Raw genomic sequence first — 20,978 nt, 5'->3', positions numbered from 1 at the left:
CATATGTTACAAATTTTGTTTTATTTTATTTTACTTGATTGTATGTATTTTATAAAAATCAGGAGAAAAACCTGTTTCTATTATATTTACCTGCATATTTAAAGTTTCTAGTGTCCTTGTTCCCCACGGCAGGTAAGATTTTTCGTGTCGGGAAACTTTCTTTGGCCCAAACAAATCCCTTCAGTATTTCTTACAGTATAGGGACTGCTGCTGAGGAATTTTCTCTTTTTACTTATCCGAGAAAATTCTTTTTTAAAAAAATATTTTATTTATTCATTTGAGAGAGTGAGATAGAATGAGAGGGAGAAAGCACGAGAAGAAAGAACAGCAGAGGGAGAAGCAGACTCCCCGCTGAGCAGGGAGCCCAACGTGGGGCTCGATCCCAGGACCCCAGGATCATGACCTGAGCCGAAGGCAGACACTTGACTGACTAAGCCCCACAGGTGTCCCTCTGAGAAAATTCTTATTTGTTTTCTTATCTTTGTATATTTTTGAGGGATATGTTATTGCAGGAATTCAGGACTGACTTTGTCCCCTCTGTCAGCACCTCAGGGATGTTGTTCCGTGTTCCGGTCCCTTTGGGTCTGGTGGGAGCTGGGCAGCCATCCTGTCCTTGCCGCTCTCTACATGACTATCTCTTTTCCTGGTCTGCTTTCGAGATTCTCCGTCACCGATTTTCAGCAGTTCGACTCTGCTGTGCCTGAGGACGGTACTCTCTACACACAGTTGCTGAACTTTCTGAATCTACAGATTTATGTTTTCCCACGTTGGGGAGTTTTCAGCCATTACTCCTTAAAAACAGTTTTTCTGTCTCACTTTCCCTTCCTCTCTCCTTTGGAGACTACGACTTACGTACATGCGGTGTTTTTACGATGGTGTTCCTCATATCCTGAAGACTCTCTCCACTGATTTTTTGAATTTCCGTTCTTTCAGTTCTTCACAGAAATACATGGTCATCATCCATTTTTAAGTCCAGACTTGCTCCTTTGTCGTGCTGTCAATATGTTTTATGTTAAGTCCATGCCATTAATTTTATTTTATATATTTTATATTTTATTTATGTTATTTTATACTTCAGTCACTTTATTTTTTAGCTTAGACTCTCGACTGAGATTTTCCTATTCATTTTGAACATATTTTATGATAATTGGCTGTTCATTTATATTTTGTAGTTCAGGGTCCAGTCAGGAGGTAGAAAACACACCAATAATTTGAGTAGGAAACATGTAATAGAAAGAATTATTAACTATTCGCAGAGTATTAGCTGCTATGAGATAAAGAGAACTTGAAAGACTGTAGAAATAGCAGATATTGGGAGTGGCCACTGCCTTTAGGGAAGAGGCATGAATAGACATGGAATAAACCACTTTCGCCCCCACAGCTGAGACTCATCCTCATTAGAGGAAGTGTGGGGTTAGCACACAGGATGGCTGGTAAGGTCAGGGTGTATCAGGCTCAGGATGGCAAGCTGGAAGTCACCCTCTGGTGTGCCGGGCCAGGGGAAAGGCAGTGGGAAGCTGCCTGCTGAGATGCTGTTGAAGTTCCTTGGAAAGCCACCTTCTGGGTGTCACACATTCTGCTGACTCCCTCATGCTGCAAGAGCCAGAATTTTTTTTTAATTAAAAGCACAAGAGAACCAGGAAGAGAAGCTTCTTCCTCCTACAGTGTCCCCATTCGGTACCGTGTATCAACAAAGCTCAATATTGTGCCGTCTGGCCAAAGAGAAACGTTTAGAGACCCACACTCTGATGTCACAGAGCAGTCAAAGAAAGGTGACGTCAGAGCTGAGAAACAGGACACTGATGATGTCGAGCCTGAGCAGAGTTGAAGCAGCTGCTCAGAATTCTTGTCTGCTGGTTCTAGCAGCTATGTCATCTTAGGGCTGGTTCTTTTGACTCATTTTTCTCTTGACTGTGAGTCAGTTCTCCTGGTCATTTGCATACCTGCTGATTTTCAGTATGTGCTAGGCCCTGTGGAGGAAGTATCGCAGAGACTCTGGATTCTGTTATCATCCTTGGGATGGTGCTGGGTTTTGTTCTAACAGGCAGTTAAATTCTTGGCTGATCACATTGAACTCATAGCAGCTTGGTTTTATCCTTGTTGGAGTAGGTCTCATGCTTTATTCTTAGACTTAGAGCCCTTTAGGTCTGGGATCTTTACTCCCATGGCGGGAAACTTGTGGGGTTTCCGTGAATAGCTTGAGTTTACCAAGCCCTCCAACATGGCCAGACTCAAATTCTAAACTCTGTCGCCCTTATGAAGAGCAGCAACAGAAATTTCTCTCAAGGTCTCAGCTGTTGCTTTCATGCAGATGCACATCAGGGGTGAGCCAAGCTTTTGAGGGGAATTTATATGCTGATGTTGAGACCCCTCTCTCCATGGCTTCCTTCTTGCCAGAATTTCTCAATTCAATTTCCAGCTCAACTCTGTCCTCGGATATCTCAAGTCAATAACACAATAGCCTTCTGCTTATTTTCAGCTGCTCTGTGCCTTTCAGACTAGATAGGGAGTTACCTCAGAGAAAAAGCCATATTGAAGTGCATCCCTGCCAGTGAGGTTTTCCTCCTTTGTGCGGGATATCATTTGCAGCCTCTATCCTGCTCTTTGTCACTCTCAAATTCCTGAGATAAGCGTCTCTGCTGCTGTTGGAAACAGAATCAGACAAGATGATTTGTAAGGGACATTCTTACTCGGGGCTTTGGATTCAATTTCGAGCAGTAAATAGATTGTAACATATATAGAAACAAACCTCTGTATTTATTGAAGAGTTAAAATTGAAATTTTAGTGTAATATGTATTGTACTTCAGTGCATACTGACTGCAGTTCTGGACGGAATATTATCCAGGAGTATAATAAAATGGAAAAACAGGATAGATGTACCCCTATAATAATTAGTCTGAGTCCCTCTTTCAGAGTCAGTCTGGAGCATTCTGTCCTCACGGTCAACGTTTTGTCAGTTGAGCTTACTTACAATTACGTGCATGTACATCAAAAAGAGATCAGCACAATGTAAGAATCCTGTTGTTCTTAACCTTGCCTCGCCCTCCCCTTCGGAAGCAGTAAGTGCCCCTGCAAGTGAGCCGTTGCTGCACCACATCCCCGAACGTGGATGACCTGTACACCGGGTCGCACAGCACAGCTGGCAGAGGGGAGTAATTGGGCAAAGGATTTATAGCTCAGTGACCAGCAGACGTCTTCAGTGGCCTGCTTCTGTCTTCTCTCATTAGCTGGTCTGAAGTCTCATTTCCCCGTGACTGTGAGCAGCTGCACAGGGCTCCCTCCTTGCTCAGACAGACCTCGAGTGAATTAGTCTCAGGTAGCACTCCGTCGGGCTGCCAAAGAGAGGGTGAGTTCGGGGAGCAGCTCCTCTCTGTGAGGACGGAGGCCATCACCCTCCATCCGCAGAGGCAGCTGTCTAGATTCCTTTGTCTCTATTTTATCAAGTACTTTTACTGTTTTCCTTGTCTCGCTATAAAATAAAATCTTACACTCTGCAAAAAAAAAAAAATCAGAAAACAACAGGAAGAGCAAATTTTTGAAGATGGCCCTTCCGCTCACCACCCAGAGATCATTGTTGTACGCGTTCGGCACTGCAGACTCATACGCGCTCAGACGCACGTGCAGCTTCCACCGCACCAAATATACACGTCCTTAGTGTTCGCGGCATTCTGAACGGACGCGCTAAACAGTACGTTATCAATTCTCCAGTGATAGGTATTTTTTAAGATCCCAGCATACATATTTTAAAATTTTTACTTGATCCATTTTTATTTTTTATTAAGATGTAATTGACAAAATTGTAATATATTTGAAGGATGTCTAAAGTGTACAACGCGACGATTTGATATACACGCCCACAGTGTCGCTGATTCACACACCCATCCCCTGGCACAGGTATCCCGCCAGCATTTTGTAAGAATGCTTAAGATTTACGCTCTCAGCAAATTTCAGGTACACAATACAGTATTATTAGCTACGGTCATGGTGCCTTTTAACTGAACTTTGTACCCTTTGAACAATCTTTCCCTATTTCCACCCCTCCCCCAGCCCCTAATAACCGCCATTCTACTTCTGTGTTTGTATGTCTTCGATTTTTTTTTTTTTGGTTCCACATGTCAGTGATACCACACAGTATTTCTCTCTCTGTCGTCTTAGTTCACTGAGCATAAGGCCCTCCAGCTTCATCCGTGTTGTCACGATCGGCAGGATTTTCTTCTTGTTGCAACCTGAATAATATTCCATTGTGCATGTACCATATTTTCCTTACCCATCCGTCAACAGACACTTAAATCGCTTCCATATCTTGTCCGTTGGGAATAATTATCAGCATGTATTTTAATTCTTCAGAGGCCTTTCTTAATTACTTAAACCCAAGTCACTCATTAATACAATAGCTTATTTTAATTCCCTACTATGCATTTATCATTACTTTCTGTTTTTATGTTTGCTCATTTACTTGCTCATTGCCTGTGATTTTTTTTATAGATTATAAGTGACAAGAGATTAAGGACATTCTTTTGTTCATCCTTTTGTCCCAAATACCAAGAACAGTGTCTTGCATAAAGAAAGGTTTCATAAACATTTGTAGTGTGGTTGGAAACTGAGACTGTGATGTCTTAACTGTTTGAGCAGAGAGGGTGGGAATATTGGCCAATATGCCTGTGACTTCATCCTAGGAACCTAGGGGGTCGACGTAGGTCAGATCAGGGCAGAGAGGTGACTTGGAGGGTGGGATAGGCCAAGGCAGTCATCCAACGGAGAAGTGTTGTTTCAGGGAAGCAAACCCTTTGTAGAACCCCCAGCAACCGTGGTGAAACGGGAGGAGGAAGCGTTTCAGGAACAACCTCGATAAAAGCACGGCAGCGGAAACCCCAGGAAGCTCAGCAGAGTTCTGGTCTCCCTTCCCGTCCCCCCGACAGTTCCAACCTCAGCAGCCAGGTCCCTGGGGGCTCAAAGCCCAAAATAGCCCCCCAGATATTTCACCACTGTGGAGATTTCCACCCAAATTATTTTTGGCATTGACAAAGTTAGGTCCCGAGACCATTGCCTGAGACCTAACCGGTCTTAGACTTGTACTAGAATATTCTCTGAGAAGAAAAGAGCATAACCCGAGTATGAGAGGGAGGTTGCCATCAGTAAGATCCAAGAATCTTACCCGGAAATACAGAACTTGTCCCTCCCAGCTCAGATATTCACCAAGTGCCTCTTATGCACCTGTTGTTTACCGTCTGGATGGCCCAGGGAATTGCTGTTAGAGTGTCCAGCTAAGTCTGCAGGAGACAGAAGGTGAACCAGATCCAGGGCAACGTGGCAGGCCTTGGGGTCAGTCCCCGCTGAGGTGAGCAGGGGCACAGGGGCAGAGAGCGGCGTCTGCCCAGGGAAGGGCCTGGCATCAGAGGTGCAGGAGGGAGCGATCTGTGTCCAGAAATGCGGCCAGCACGCAGCGATGGTGATTCCAGAACAGGCCATAAATCACCACAGAGAAGGACACAGGCCCGGGGCCAGGACTCTGACCCAGGAGTTTTGGGAACTGACGGTGGAGAAGAAGGGTGGAATCAGTCAAAACAAGGCCCGAGTACAGCTGATTGATTGAGTGCACATGTTGCCGGTGCGGGACTCTGGCAAGGATGGGAAAGTCAACTTGTGGAACTTTCCACGGCCCAGCCTCTGCCAGCACAGGCAGGACCAGCATATTCTCTCGGTTTCGGAGTGGCTGGAGGCAGGCCTCGGGCATGATCGGAGGCCAATGTGGGATGCTGAATTTCAACATCTCGTCTCAGCAAGCCTGTGAGAAGCTCCCCATGCCAGCTTGGCAGAAGCAGCAAGTTACCGCCTCACGGCTATTCTTCCTTCCTTAGTAAGAGAACCCCTACTTATTTGGGCAACAGCAGCTGAGGTTAGGAACCAGCTTCTCAGCCTCTCTCAGCCGTGTGGAGCGAAGCTCTGTGTGACCCTCAGCAGTATGGAAGACGCGTCCACACGGAGGCACATTCTGTGGGAGAGCCGGGAAGGCTGTGGGTTGAACTATTTTCTGCTTTTCCTTCTTTATGTTGGTAATGGCTGTAACTGTTGCTTTTTTTTTTTTTAAGATTTTAATTATTTATTCGACAGAGATAGAGACAGCCAGCGAGAGAGGGAACACAAGCAGGGGGAGTGGGAGAGGAAGAAGCAGGCTCATAGCAGAGGAGCCTGATGTGGAGCTCGATCCCAGAACGCCGGGATCACGCCCTGAGCCGAAGGCAGACACTTAACCGCTGTGCCACCCAGGCGCCCCTATGACTGTAACTGTTAAACAGCCATCTTGGACTATGAAGTGATCTTAAGACCAGAAGCTGTAACCGGAAGGTACTAGAAATCGTGTAGAACAAAGAGAGAGAGAGAGACAGTACGGGCCCCAGACGAGCAGGGGCTGCTGTACCAGTCATGACGTGCTCTGCTCTGAATTTACTTTCTCTGTTTACTTGAGAAAGAACGTCTGTTTTGCTTTAGTCACTGTTAACCTGGTTTTTCCATTATACGCAGCTTTCCCAAATCTCAGTCGGTACAGACGGGGTAAGGGTGGACCTGTAATCCCCACCTCCTAGTGTTTGTGGCCGTGTACAATCGTCTGCCCTTGACGGTGCACCAGAGCAGAGAAGGGCAAAGGTGAAGGGAGGCACTTGTGTCTGTGCTGCACTCCAGAGTCACTCTGGACACAGTCACCCTAGCTACCCTTGCAGAAATGGCCGTGCTGGAAGGCGCACTTGGCGAGAGGCTCAGGGTGGTGTCTAGGATCTGAGAGTGGTCTGCATCCAACAGCCGGCAGCAAACCAGGGTCCTCGGTCCTGCAACCAAAGGGAAACGGATCCTGCTGCCAACCTGAGTCAGCTCGGAAGTGAGTTCTTCCCCAGTGAGCCTGCGGACGTTCACAGCACTCAGTCTACACTGTGCTTACAGCGGTTCAGGATCCTAAGCGGAGAACCTGGGTAGTCTCAGACCTCCAGAGACCGCAAGAGTATGGACGCGCGTGTGGACGCAGCCGCAACCGCGAATGCCCGGAGCCTAGACTTCGTCTGTGGTTCTCAGAAGTGTCCGCAGCGGTGGTCTGCCTTAGCCTGCAGGTTCCTCGCCTCATTATCGCAGAGGACGTATGTGTATGGATCAGGGCTACTGGCTTCACCTGTGACACGACAACTGTTAAATAAACGTGAAAAAGTGAAAGTGTGATCTGTGTCCCCACAAAGTCTATGCGATGCTCTCGCACACTCACGGAGGCCTCACCCAGCGCAGGAAGGGAGGTCGTAAGGGCCGTGCGTTCTCGAGAACAGTGGAGTGAGACCCTCCTTCCTTGGCACGAAAGCAATGCTGGACAAAAAGTGGGCATTTTGAATTAATGCACTCTTTATACTTAAAAAGGAAAAAAATCACAGATTCACATCTCCTTGAAGACATGATGAAGACAAGTAAACACTGAGATTTTCAGACAAAAGTGTGTCAGGGACGTGCAGAACATTATTATTAATTAACGTAGTTGTGAAATTTCAGGTTCCAAGGAGAGAAAAATCTTGGAACAATTATGAAGGTCACTGTATAACATTCAGATTAAATAAACACTTCTCTTAAGGAAAACAAAACATTGAATATTCCTTTGATTTTCCAAAAATGAGTAATCCAATTCGCTAGCTGTCACATAGCACTCAGTGGTGTTGAAAAAATTGCAGATGACCCAGTAAACATAGAGAGCTCCTAACAATGTCACCCCAATCAAATGCATTACCTTAAATCAAACGTAATTGCTCTCCGTGTCATAACAGAATGACACAAATGTCGTAAGAGTCGGGAGAAGCACTCACGTACTTTGAGTTCAAAAGCGAATAAAGTCCAAGTAATAAAGCAGCTTCTGACCCAGTGTTTTCCCACAAGTTATGTTTGGGGACATGGGGCTGATGAATGTTGGTATTTAATTTTTTTTTTTTAAGTTTTAAGAACTAGAAGATCTAAGTATGGTAATCACCCACCCGTCACATCCCAATCAGAGACAAAATATGTGAGGAGCTAGTTATCAGTCCACTATTTATAACTAAAATAAACCTTTTGATATGCAGCTTAGTTATCTAGGTTTAAAATATTTTTCCAACAAGGAATCTTACAACTGCAAGCTTGCCTCAAATATGACACACACCCGTCTCTGCTTCTTCCTCCTTGCCCCACACCACAAGCAACAAATAACTAGAAAAATCGATATGCTGACCCTTAAATATTCCATATGGTTCTTTGGAAATGAGGTATTCGAATGGAAAACCACTTCAGCCAGCAACTGTAGATCTGAAGGATGGTTGGAGGGAAGTGACTCCATTTGCTGGTGATTCCGGCTTAACCACCGTGCTTGGTTGGTAGTGGTGCCTGGGCCGTGCGCGTTTGCATCTTTGAAGGAAATGACGTAGCGGGAAGTGGAGGGGAAGCATCGTCGCCGACTGAAGCTGGTGCCGTTTGCCTCGCACCAACGTGCTAGTGGGATATAAGATTAGTATTACAAAGATTAAATCCCCACAGGCTTCTGAGTTTCTTTTTTTTTTTTCTTTAGATTTTATTTATTTATTTGACACAGAGAGAGACAGCCAGCGAGAGAGAGAACACAAGCAGGGGGAGTGGGAGAGGGAGAAGCAGGCTCCCAGCAGAGCAGGGAGCCCGATGTGGGGCTCGATCCCAGGACCCTGGGATCATGCCCTGAGCCGAAGGCAGATGCTTAACGACTGAGCCACCCAGGCGCCCCTGCTTCTGAGTTTCCGACAAGTGATAACATACAATATATTTTGTGCCAGGTTACTCCTGTCCCCTGAGCTTTGGAATCTGATCCCTTTTGAGTATGATGCTTTATGTTAAATAATTATCTATATTCATAATAGTTCATTGTTGGGGGTGCCTGGGTGGCTCAGTCGGTGACACGTCTGCCTTCACTTCAGATCATGATCCCAGGGTCCTGGAATCGAGCCTGTGTGGGGCTCCCTGTTCAGCGGGGAGCCTGCTTCTCCCTCCCCCTCTGCCCTTCCTCCTGCTCGTGCTCTCTTTCGTTCACTCAAATAAATAAATAAAATATGCTAAAGAAAGATAAATAGTTCATTGTTAAGTCTTAATTTATAAAGAGTTTTAAAAAAGATCATGCTGACTCTTCTGGGGGAAGTAGAACGGCTCAAGAACCCTAAAGTGGAACAAACAAACAAGCATGAAAACACGTCAGAAACAGTGTCCAGGAACGTGGGGGAAGGACAGTGTCCTTATGAGACAGAAAGGGAAGTTAGCTCGTGGCAGCTGGGGACCAAGGAGGTAGTCAGGTTGCATGCTTATTCCACAGATTATCCAGAAAGTTAAATACTTTCCATGTAAACTTTTTCTGAAAATACAGGTAACTCTGGTCTGTACATAATTTGGTCGTTTGTAGAGGAGTTTCTCGTCCATTATCTTAAGTTCGAAACTCATTATGATCTTATGCAGTTGACATCAGTCATTCCGTCAAAGGCGTTCGTGGCCGTACACTCATAAGTAGCTCCTAGAAGTGTTTTGTTTTTAATGGGAGCATTTTATTGTAAATAAGATATTCCCACAGAGTTGACTTTAAAATGCTAGATCAAGGAGTGTTTTTTATGTCTTCTGTTTACTATTTTGGGCGTGTCCTCTGATATTGCATTGTTCACCTACCTCTCAATACTTCTCTGGTAGATCTTTTCTGCACGCTTATTCCATGGAGACTCTGAGGGAGGAGACCGTGTTATCCATCATTGCAGCTAACACAAAGTGTGGCACGCTGTAGAAAGTCTATACTATTGCTTTTAGCAGTGGGCCTAAGGAGCACACACACACACACATAAATAAAGTCAGTGTGAAGGCAAAGTAGAGTTTAAACAAATTCAAGAAAGGCGCTCCTGCAGCACTATCAGCCCCTTACTATGTTATGTCCATGCTCGTGATCATTCTACTTCATATAATAAGAAGTGCAGGAAGGGCTTGGAGAGTTCAGAGCTTTACAGGGTAGGAGACAATGTGTTGTGGGCTAAATATGTAAGTAATAAATGAGTAGCGTATCCTAATCTGAGCGTTCTTGAGCGGTGTCCCTCAAAGCTTCATCAAAGATTTGTTCAAATACAGATCCCAAGTTGGGTAGTGTGGGTCCCGAGAGTCTGCGTCTTCTAGGAAGCTCCCAGGACACTTTCAGACCAGACATGGTGCTCTTTCCATGAGACTGTGCTCTTCTCTCTCCTTTCTGTAGCTGCTGTCATTTGTACCAATATTTATCTCTTATATATGTCGTATCTTGGGTCATTATCTTTTCTATTTTCTCACATATAAATATATCATTCTCCAATAAAGCATCTGATAAAGTTCTGTTGAATAAATGGGCTATGTTGTAGGAATCTGAAGGCATAGTTTGTGTCATGTGAGCCTTTGATTTCTTAAATGCTGACAACATACAATATATAGAATGTCCACCAACAGATGAATGGATAAAGAAGATGTGGTCCATATACACAATGGAATATTACTCAGCCATCAGAAAGGATGAATACCCACCATTTGCATCTACATGGATGGAACTGGAGGGGATTATGCTAAGTGAAATAAGTCAAGCAGAGAAAGACAATTATATGGTTTCGCTCATATGTGGAACATAAGAAATAGAGCAGAGGATCATAGGGGAAGGGAGGGAAAACTGAGTGGGAAGGAATCAGAGAGGGAGACAAACTACGAGAGACTGTGGACTCTGGGAAACAAACTGAGGGTTACAGAAGGCATGGGGATGGGGGGGATGGAGTAATTGGGGGATGGGCATTAAGGAGGGCACATGTGGTGATGAGCACTGGGTGTTATACACAACTAATGAATCACTGAACACTATATCAAAAACTAATGATGTACGGGGCGCCTGGGTGGCACAGCGGTTGGGCGTCTGCCTTCGGCTCAGGGTGTGATCCCGGCGTTATGGGATCGAGCCCCACATCATAGCTCCTCCGCTATGAGCCTGCTTCTTCCTCTCCCACTCCCCCTACTTGTGTTTCCTCTCTCGCTGGCTGTCTCTATCTCTGTCAAATAAATAAATAAAATCTTAAAAAAAAAAACAAAACCAATGATGTACTATATGTTGGCTAATTGAATTTAAATTAAAAAAAGAATATATAGAATCTGAAAATTAAAATAAGCAATTTTTAAATAAAAGACTGGAATAACATTTGAGCTGATCGTTTTGGCAATCCAGAGAACACAACTGGTATCTACCCTGCACCACACAGGGAAGTAGGATGATGTTCATGGAACCTGGACTAGGGAGATGTGGGGTTCAAGGCTGAGTCAAAGAACAGAGGGCACCTCTAAGTTAAATCAACTTCATGAAGCACCTAAAGCTGAGACTCTACTGTCATTACCCTCTGCTGTATTTGTCAGCTTTATCAATCTTGACAGCTACAGGAAAGCCATGAAGGTTTGACATCAAGGTTTCCACCAGGACAGATGAAACAACAGAAGCTGCACGTCCAAGTGAGGTGCCAGAGCCCAACACACAGTTTCCTGACCCCTGGACTTCTCGCCAGGGTTCCTGATGCTGCCTCAAGGCTCCAGAACAGTATTGGGCCTACCTAAGACATAGATCTTGTCCTGACACAAGGACACAATTCACCTTGCTGTTTACTCAACATACTAAGTAGTGAGAGACGCAAGTCAGATTATGTCTTTGTTATAACCTACAAGGTGTGTTTATTTAGGATATCCCTTATGTAGTCTGGCGGAATGGATTGGATTTAAGAGGCTGTCTTGAAAGCATGTTGGAGGATGTGAGGGTGATCTGGCTGGACATCTGTCACCCCATTGATCACCAGGGGTGACTGGGCTGATCTGGCTGACTAGGTGGGTGTCCCCTTCCTCCCCCACTGTTCCATGTGCATTCCTCCTGAAGCTGTGTGCTCAGTTGAAGAGGACGACCTTCCCCAGTAGAGGAGGACCGTTCTTTGGTCAAGGGTATAGAGTAGCTGTGCTCCTGCTAGAACCTCCAAACAAGCTTTCAGGGTCCATTTGTAGGGGAACGTGTGGTGGTCAAGCTTCCAGGACTCCAGACGTATCCAAATGAGGTGCTGCCTGTGGCCCTTCTGCTCTTCAACAAAGAGAAAAGAAAGCATGTTGCACTACTCACAGCAAGGATGAGACGAGGGATGAAGGGTGGGACTGTGATGTCATGGTCACTGGCCCAGGAAGGGGATTCCCATCTTAGTGAAATTGGGGACCCAGGCCATGTCACAGAGACCTGGGGTGGTCGCCCACAGCTCCCACCTCTTGGTCCACCGAGCGAACACTAACCAGAACTTTGATTTTAAAAAGTGTTCTAGTAGCTAATAATTTATAAATTTATGACCTAGTTTTTCTACTTACTGGTTTAAAATGAACGTGTCCTTCGACTTACAAGATAAACTAGCCTTAGAAAGATGCACTGCCTAAAACGGACAAACGCCGGGACGTTTACATTTTATGCTTCTGTGGTCTATTAGGTGCACTGTGCAGAGCAGCACTTCGTTTCTCGTAGGACGTAAACACAAAACATCTCAAAAACAAAGCAGTGATAAATAGTTATTTGACAAGACAACAGTGAAAAAATAAATAACTGAGTCAGGATTTCAGATGTTTTTTGGACAAACCCAACTGCTCCCTTCAGTGATTCCAAGTTACTACTTGAAATATTTATATATTTATTGGCTTGGATTTAGACTTTAAGTTGGTAAATCTAATTTTAAGCCTCTATTTTCATACAGATATATGAAAAATGTAAATGTTCAAACAGTGGAGTATTATGTCCCTAAATGGACTTTCCCTGTACATTCAAGGTATCAGCAAATGTTTAAATATAATCAATCAAATTCCCTCATTTTAAGAGGAAACAGGACCTTTCAAGTCACAAATAACTATTCCACAGGCTGTAACTTATTTAGAAGAGAATATTCCATTTTGGGGGAAAAGACCATTTTACTTAAGTTTCTTGGTTTGGCAGCAATGCTGACCATACCAAAACATGATTCAACAAAATATACTGATGGAAATTCAAGAAAATGGAAAATGGACTTAAATAGGTTTTAATTATCAATATTTTTATTAAAGAATAATAAGGAAAATCAACAAGGATAGCACCTACTTTATTTTCTATTATTTGGAAGAGCAATATTAGTTTAAAGAGGCTTCACTGTATGCAGTGTTTTATGAATAAGATCAGATGTTGAAGATAACTTTTGTGAACAGTTTTATTTGAAATCAACTCCTTATATAAGAAAAAGAACAAAATATGAGATTTTTATTTGATTTTTTTTCTTAAAGGAAGTTACCCTTTGGATAAAATTTACAATCCATTTTAATTGAAATGGGTACTTCTAAATTATTTTATGTGATACTTGGCTAGACATTATCAAGTATTCATTTCCCAAATTCACTTAACAGGTTGGAAATTTAAAACCTGTGAGAAAACAAGGAAGTGGGGAATCCTAATCCTAACATGTAATTATTAAAGGGATATACACACACACTAAAAAGTTTTGCTCACAGAAGGCTCAACTATAAAAGGGATATGCTTTTTGAGTCGAGACAGAGCTAGCTGATATCCTTCTTTGTTTCGTGAGCACCATAACTAAGGTGAAGTTAGACCCAAATTCACAGTCTACTCCTGTAACCAAAAAAATTGAAGACAAAAAATTTAATTTGTTTTACTACACACTTTCCAGCCATTACTTGAGATGTAATCATGAAAGATTAAAATTGCCTTAAAAGGGGGTTTGTGATAGCAGCTATCAAAGCAATATTCAAGCATGATCTCGAGGGTGCTTTCAGGTGCAGAGGTAGCCTTCTTTGTCAGAAGTCTTCACAACTTCATCAGAAACGTCCTCAACAGACTCAGAGGCCTCTATTTTCTTGACTTTCCCCATTTCTTCATAGCAATAATTGGCTCTGTTGACTGAAAATAGGTCTGAATTCTGTTTTCCAAGTACTCTCTGTTATCATCACCTCTACCAACTACACTTTCCCCTCTCAAGACATCATCCAATCAGATCTCGTTATTACAGTCAAAAAACAGAACTAAAGACACACCTGCCTTCCCATCCATGGTCTTCTTCCAGCCCAGAAGGTTGTCTTGATTTCTTGGAACCCATCAGAGCATGGGCAGCCACTGTCTGATCCATTTACCACTTTAACAATCTGATGGTTGTCTCAGCTGGCACCATCTTTCTGTCTTTAATGTACTTTTCAGTGAGTTTACCATACTGTGAATTTGGGTTCTTGTTTTCATCATGAAGAAGTTCTCCTGCAGAAAGGTGTGTGTTGCCATATTTTAGGTCACTGGTTTACTATAAAGAGGATGTAATTCAGGAACAGCCAGTTAGATGCATAGCTCCAGGGCACAGGGCTTGCGACCTCCCCAGGCAAGGGTCTCCCCCTGAATCTCCATGTGTTCACCAACGCAGCTTAAGTTTACTTTTAAATGAACACCTTTTAAGACTTAAAACTAAACTTAAAATTCTTAACAGTGTTATCTGGGAAAAGACCTATCTGCTTGCTAACATATTAGGAGTGTGTGGTTTTTTTTTTTAAATCAACTCAGAATAAAGAACAGACTCTGAAAAAACAAGATGGAATTAGGTGAGTGTTGATGGAAGAGTGAGAAGGATGGAAGGTGGGTGAGATTAAACAAAGAAGAGAAGTCTGAGTACCACAAGAAGACTCAAGATGTAAAAACCAAAACAAAACAAAACAAACCTGGGAAGGAAAGGAAGGGTCCGAGACACTTGGGCTTTGATTGCACACCACCTGCCACCTCCCATGATATATGGCAACTTCCTGTTTACCTGTCTGTCCCCTAACTGCATTGTGAGCATCTTGCCTGCGTGCGTTAGAGTCCCTGACCTTGTGTTCCTGTATAGAATCGGCAAGAAACAGCCAAGTCGGTGAAAAGTCTGTTCCCGCTTTCTTGAGACCTGTGCTTCCATCCGTCCAGTCTCATTCTTTTTCCCGCAACCCCTTCCCACCTTCAGGCACTTACGGAGCAAATACTAGGAGATGATGCAGTGAGTGCTGTCAGTGAAGAGGGAAGGAAAGGACATCCTGTATAAAAGGAAATTCACACATTTCAGATTGCACCTAAATTTTACGGAAATTACTAATATGGAGCAGGTTGAGGAATTGTTATTCCTTGGGCAAAAGTGAAACTGTAGCACAAAATAATTTGCTCCAACAAGTTGAATGACTCTACGTAAGTGTTAGAGATGGTTCGAGAGACTGACAGTTTTTCTCTTCCCGTTCATAGTTTCAGCAGCATCCGTGTCAGGGATTTCTGGAAGTCTCTCATCTATCACGGTCAGGGTCGGATGACTTCCCCAGACCAGGGAGTGCAGGCATTACATTGTGCATACCTGGTGTGGGGCGGGGGGGGAGTTGGTATGTTTGGCTCTTTGCGTAGTTATGTGTTAAGTATACTTAGGAACCCTGCACAGTGAAATTCATTTCCAGGGACTTTGATCGATGGGGAAATGCCTGCAGCTTGGACAGATGCCAACATTGTGTCTTTCCTGAGGACAGCAATGGATGGCTCTGACTCTGACTCAGGTTAACTGGTATGCCTGGGAAAATGCTAGAAGAAATCAGGATAAAATCAATTTGCAAATGCTTTTAAAAGAACACAGCTCTGTGAAGAACAAAGATGGAAAATTAATCTCATAAGCCAGGGTTCAGAGTGACATGAGTTTGGTAGATTAAGAAGATATGTTGTAGTTCAAGTCTATAAGGTTTTGATCCTTCCTGCGTGAAACCACCAGCCCCCTGGAAAAATGATGGAGGTGAGCCAGGGGCACAGAGTGTGCCCTCAGTGCAGGGATCCCGTGAAACCACACGCTGGCAGCAGGGACAAAGCATCCCCGCCAACCCCGCTCTCTGGGGCCACAGAGGCAGCACCAGACCATCGTAAGCAGCCATCCTAAGTTTAAAAACTCTCCTGCAACCCCCTTTCCTCCTCTGGCTCCAACTTTCTGATCTCATTTACATGAGATCCCTTGAGAGAGTCCTCCATAATCTTTGTCTGCAAGTCTGCTTCTTCTGGTGCAGGACCAGGTACATGATTTGCTGGGCCCAGAGGCCTCTTGTTCAAAATTATTAGGAATTTCAGACAGTGATAGCAGAGCTTTCATCCAACATGAGGCTCTTGTAAAGGTGGGACATTGCGTGACTGTGTGGGTCATCCATCCAGGTCACCCAACCTGCTAGAGTTAGGCTCTCAGCTGCCACCAGTTCCACTAGTAGAGTCTTGTCAACATCAGCAATGGTTTCCATTTGCTTAACCTGGTAGTTCTCATCCTCACCTTCGTGGATCAATGAGTGGGATTTAGCAGAGCGATGACTCCCTTCTTCGTAAAGCACTGTCTTTACCTGGTTCTTTCTTCTGGACTTCTGACCTCCATGACTGTGAGAGAATAAACTGATGTGGTTTTAAGCCACTGAATTTGTGGTGATGCGTTGCATCAGTAATGTAGCCCATTCTCCTCGTAAACCCCGTCTCCGTATCCTGGCCTGCCCCCAGCTCATCCCTAGGACCTCTTGCCTTCTCTCTCTACTCATCCCCAAGTGACTTTAAAAGAGCCAGTTTCAAGGTTTTAAAATATCAGCTATTGAAGTGCAAATGCAAATCCACGATGAGATATCACCTCGTGTGTGTCAGAACGGCTAGAATCAGAAAGACACGTGATAATCTTAAAACAAAACAAAAAAAACTTTGGGGGCACCTGGGTAGCGCAGTCGTTAAGCTTCTGCCTTCCGCTCAGGGAGTGATCCTGGCGTTCTGGGATCGAGCCCCACATCAGGCTCCTCTGCTGGGAGCCTGCTTTTTCCTCTCCCACTCCCCCTGCTTGTGTTCCCTCTCTCACTGGCTGTCTCTCTGTCACATAAATAAATAAAATCTTAAAAAAAAAAAAAAGAAAGAAAGAAAGACACGTGATAAGAGTTGGTGAGGATGTGGACCAAAAGGACCCCCCCCCCCACCCCATGCACTGTTGCGGGAACACAAGCTGGTGCAGCCAGTCTAGAGAACAGTATGGAGGGTCCTCAAGAATTAGAAATAGAACGAACATGATCCAGCAGTCCCACTTCTGGGAATATATCCAAAGGAAATGAAATCACTTCCTCAAATATCTGCACTCCCCTGTTCACCGCAGCGTTGTTTACAATAGCCGAGACGTGGAAACAACCGAGTGCACCGACGGATGAATGGTTAGAGAAGTGGTGTATATGTGAGACACACACACACACACCACGCAACAGATTGTTACTCAGCCATAAGAAAAGGAGGAAATCCTGCCATTCGTGACAACAAGGATGGCCCTTGAGGGTGTTACGTTGAGTGAAGTAAGTCAAACACTGTACGATCTCACATATACGTAGAATCTAAAAAATCTGAACTCAGAGAAACAGAGGACAGATTTGGTGGGTTGAGGGAAATGGGCAAAGGTGGTCAGAAGGTACAAATTCCAGTTATAACATCGATCAGTTCTGGGAGTGTAACGTACAGCGTGGAAACTGTAATTAACACTACTATATATTTTATATTGTATATTTTAAAGTTGTGAAGGAGCACCTGGGCAGCTCAGTCGGTTTAGCATCTGGCTCTTGATTTCAGCTCATGTCATGATCTCAGGGTCGTGGCATCGAGCCCCGCGTCGGGCTCCATGCTCAGCACAGAGTCTGCTGGGCATTCTCTCTCTCTCCCTCTGCTCCTCCCCCCACTCACGCATATACACTCTCTCTAAAATAAATAAATATTTTTAAGAAAGTTTAAAAACCATTCATATATCTCAGTTATTTAAGGCAGGAGAGAGAAGCCAATCCCAGTTACTCCATCATGACTAGAAGCAGAAATCTGTGTCTATGTCCATTTGTGAGACAACAGAACGGGCACCTGGCTTTCCCAGATATCTAGCTTTCTTATAAAAATATAGCCACTTAAAGAATGTGATACTAGCAAAAATCTAGGGAAATAATAATGACGACACTTAGAATAGTACCGATGTTCAACATACAATTATTAGTGTATTTATCTGTATGCTTTACATAAATTCACGTATGTCGTCCTCACAGCTATGTCGTAAAGTACGTAGTATTGTTAATATTTCTCTTATATTTATGACAAGGAAACAGGCACAGAGAAGCTGAGTTATTTGCTCCAATTCGCACAAGTCCTAAAGACAGAGGCAGGATTGAAATCCAGGCAGTCTGCCTCCAAGGATCATGCCCGTAACCATTAAGCTACACTCTCTCTCCTACTGGATCTCGACAGGTTGATGAAACTCCAGAGACAGCCAGAAATACGCATTACAGAGCATTATACCAAGTAGAAGCGGCTTTTGAATTCCTGGGTCATAAGCTTGTCGTCTTTTGTCCAATAAAAGGATAAGCCCTTCTCCTCCTCAGAACATTGAAACTAGAGGAACCATGTGCTCCAGAAATCCCACTTCTGGGTGTTCATTCCAAACAACTGAAACCCGGGTCGTGACGAGCGGTCTATGCCCTTGTGCTCATTGCAGCATTATTCACAACAGCCGAGATTCGGAACCAGTGTAGACACCCCGCGACGGTGGACTACTAGTCAGCCTGTAAAACGAGCGAGCCCTGCAGGAGCAGCAATGTGGGTGACCTTGAGGACGTCACGCTCAGCGAATTAGTTACGGGAGGAGAACGCTGCGTGGCTGCAGCTGGAGGGGCCTGGAGTGCCCAGACAGAAGCCGCTGCAGGACGGCGGCCAGGGCCTGAGGAAGGAGGTGGCCACTGTCCAGGGATTGAGTCCCGGAGACCCTCTAATTACCTACACCACATGGTGCACTTAGACGTGTGTGGAGGGGGTAGATCTGGGCTCTGCTCTCAGCGTGATTGCCTGGAGGGAGCCTCCTCTCCTGTCCCGCGTCTGACGGCTGGTGTGTCTCGCGCACTTTGCTGACACGCCTCCTGAAAGCCTCCCGGGTCATCAGTCCTCCTACGTGCGTGCAGATGCCTTGACGCTGGCGTCTGTGTCACTGTCCCGTGGCAAACACCCCTGTCTTCGCACACGCGGGCTGTCAGGCTCCCGGCCCTCGAAGGCAGGAGCGCGTCTGGCTCCCGGCTGCCGACACGCAGTGGACCCTCACAGATGTGTGCCCAATGCCTCCACCAGGGGCTTGATTTATTTGTTTTGAAACTACGGCTCTTTATGTTCATGTGCACGGTTCAAAGGAAGTCATCAGTAGCGTTGGTTTAATGTAAAAAAAAAAAAAAAGCATTTTTGGGTTTAAAGGAAAGTGTCATCAGGAGCCTGGTAGAGGGTTCATCTTTTCAGAAGAGAAACACAGATTTCTGTGGGGAGCAGTCTTTGAAGGAGTCTGGGGAGGGTCTGTTTTAAAGCAAGCTTGGGGGCTCATTTCCCAGGCTTGACGTAATTTGGGGGCAGTTTGTCAAGTGCTAGGGACAGGGTGATGGGACCGTGGTCACTGCCCAGGGCGGGGGAAGGTGACAGCGAGACCACAAAACGTAATCTGGGTGCCAACCAGCACTTTGGATGGAGCGTTCAGCAGGTGGGCCGTGCGGGGTAGGCATGTGGAGACTGCCGGCCTCAGGAGCGGCCTGGAGCTCCCCACAGCCCTGACACTCCCAGGGGGTGAGGCCAGCATTTGGTTCTGTTTCCTGTGGGCCGGCAAGAGTGGGTTTCTTCGTGACCCACACAGAGGCCCCCACACAGCACAACGGGCTTGAGGGAAGCCAGGCCCTTCTGTCTTAAGGGCTCCAGCCCAGGCTCCCGCGCCCCAGGCTCCTGCAGTCCAGGCTCCCGCGCCCCAGGCGCACCAGACCTCGGCCTGCATGAGGTACACAGGCTGTTACAGCACAAACGGGTCAGATCCAGCCTTACCCGACCATCCTGATCTGCTCCCCATCACCAGTGCCACAGGACACTGAGCGGCCCAAGCCACGGGACAGCCATGGTACCTGCCTTGTCTGCAGGCGCTAACCAGGCCGCGGGCCCGGCCAAGAAACTCTTGAAGCTCATGTGTTCCCTGAACCTGTGGTCTCAGAGGCACAGGATATCTGCGGCCTCTCCCATCACCCAGTCGAACCCTTTCCTCTGAATCCAGGCTCGAAGCCCATCACCTTCCAGGAGCAGATCTCGAGAGTGTGGCTTGTTTAGCCCTGGGCAGGGTTTCCTGACCTTCCTGACCTGGGAGGGGTCCTCGTACAAGACTGGCCCCTCTCCTGCTGCCTCTTCCTCGTTTTCTAGCACCATCTTACTCTTCTTGGCTCCCGGCCCGTCCTGGGCTCTTCCCCGTCTCTGCGGCGTTCTGGCATCGTTGTAACCGGTACCATCGCACTGGTTGGAGCCGGTACCACGTCGCACGCCGAAGCAGCATTTTTACCATCCTCCCTGAGCGCTAAGAATCAGGTCCGTGGCTCTAAAAATGTCTTCTTTCATGCATCAGAAATGCCAGCGTCCGCTGCAAATCTCCTACTCGCTTAGCTCCGTGTCACCTTCATGGCCTCGGCGCGATTGTTCTACGACCACACAAGCATCCCTTAGGACACAAACACAGCGAAGGCCCTTCCCTTCACGTATCTTGGCTCCTGACCACGAACAGCTGATTCGTTAACAAAATACACTATGCATTTGGAGAACTATTTCCCTCTACTCGCTGTCCATTCATAGGGAAGAGCTGCCTGTGGTGGGTGTGGACACAGATAAAGTCGTGGCTGGTTCAAGTCAGGGTCTTATCCTCAGAGGACCGTGCGGCTTTCATAGCCACGTTCTCCAGCATTCATCCCTACACTCTGATGGTAACAAGGAACCGGTGAGGCCGTTATTCCAAGTCAAGAAATACGATACATTCTAGTTTCATATCGCTTTTGAAGATGAAATGAGAACATATTTCCCAGGCTCTATTTAGACGACTTTGTGTGGGAAATCAGTTCACCAGCGTTT

General features: G+C 45.5%; 1 protein-coding gene and 1 pseudogene across 1 annotated transcript in view; one reads left to right on the top strand and one right to left on the bottom strand.

Annotated features, from left to right (window-relative positions):
- The window catches only part of LOC123792493 (uncharacterized), a 160,521-nt gene that overhangs the window by 23,101 nt on the left and 116,442 nt on the right, over positions 1-20,978 (top strand). The gene's annotated exons all lie outside the window — the stretch shown is intronic.
- LOC123792449 (UMP-CMP kinase pseudogene) lies at positions 13,828-20,421 on the bottom strand (annotated as a pseudogene).

Source organism: Ursus americanus, chromosome 16 (assembly GCF_024610735.1).
Source record: "Ursus americanus isolate L20-20 chromosome 16, mUrsAme1.1.p, whole genome shotgun sequence".
Taxonomy (NCBI): Eukaryota; Metazoa; Chordata; class Mammalia; order Carnivora; family Ursidae; genus Ursus; species Ursus americanus.
The sequence above is the reverse complement of the archived record's forward strand: the minus strand, read 5'-3'. Positions and strand labels throughout refer to the sequence as shown.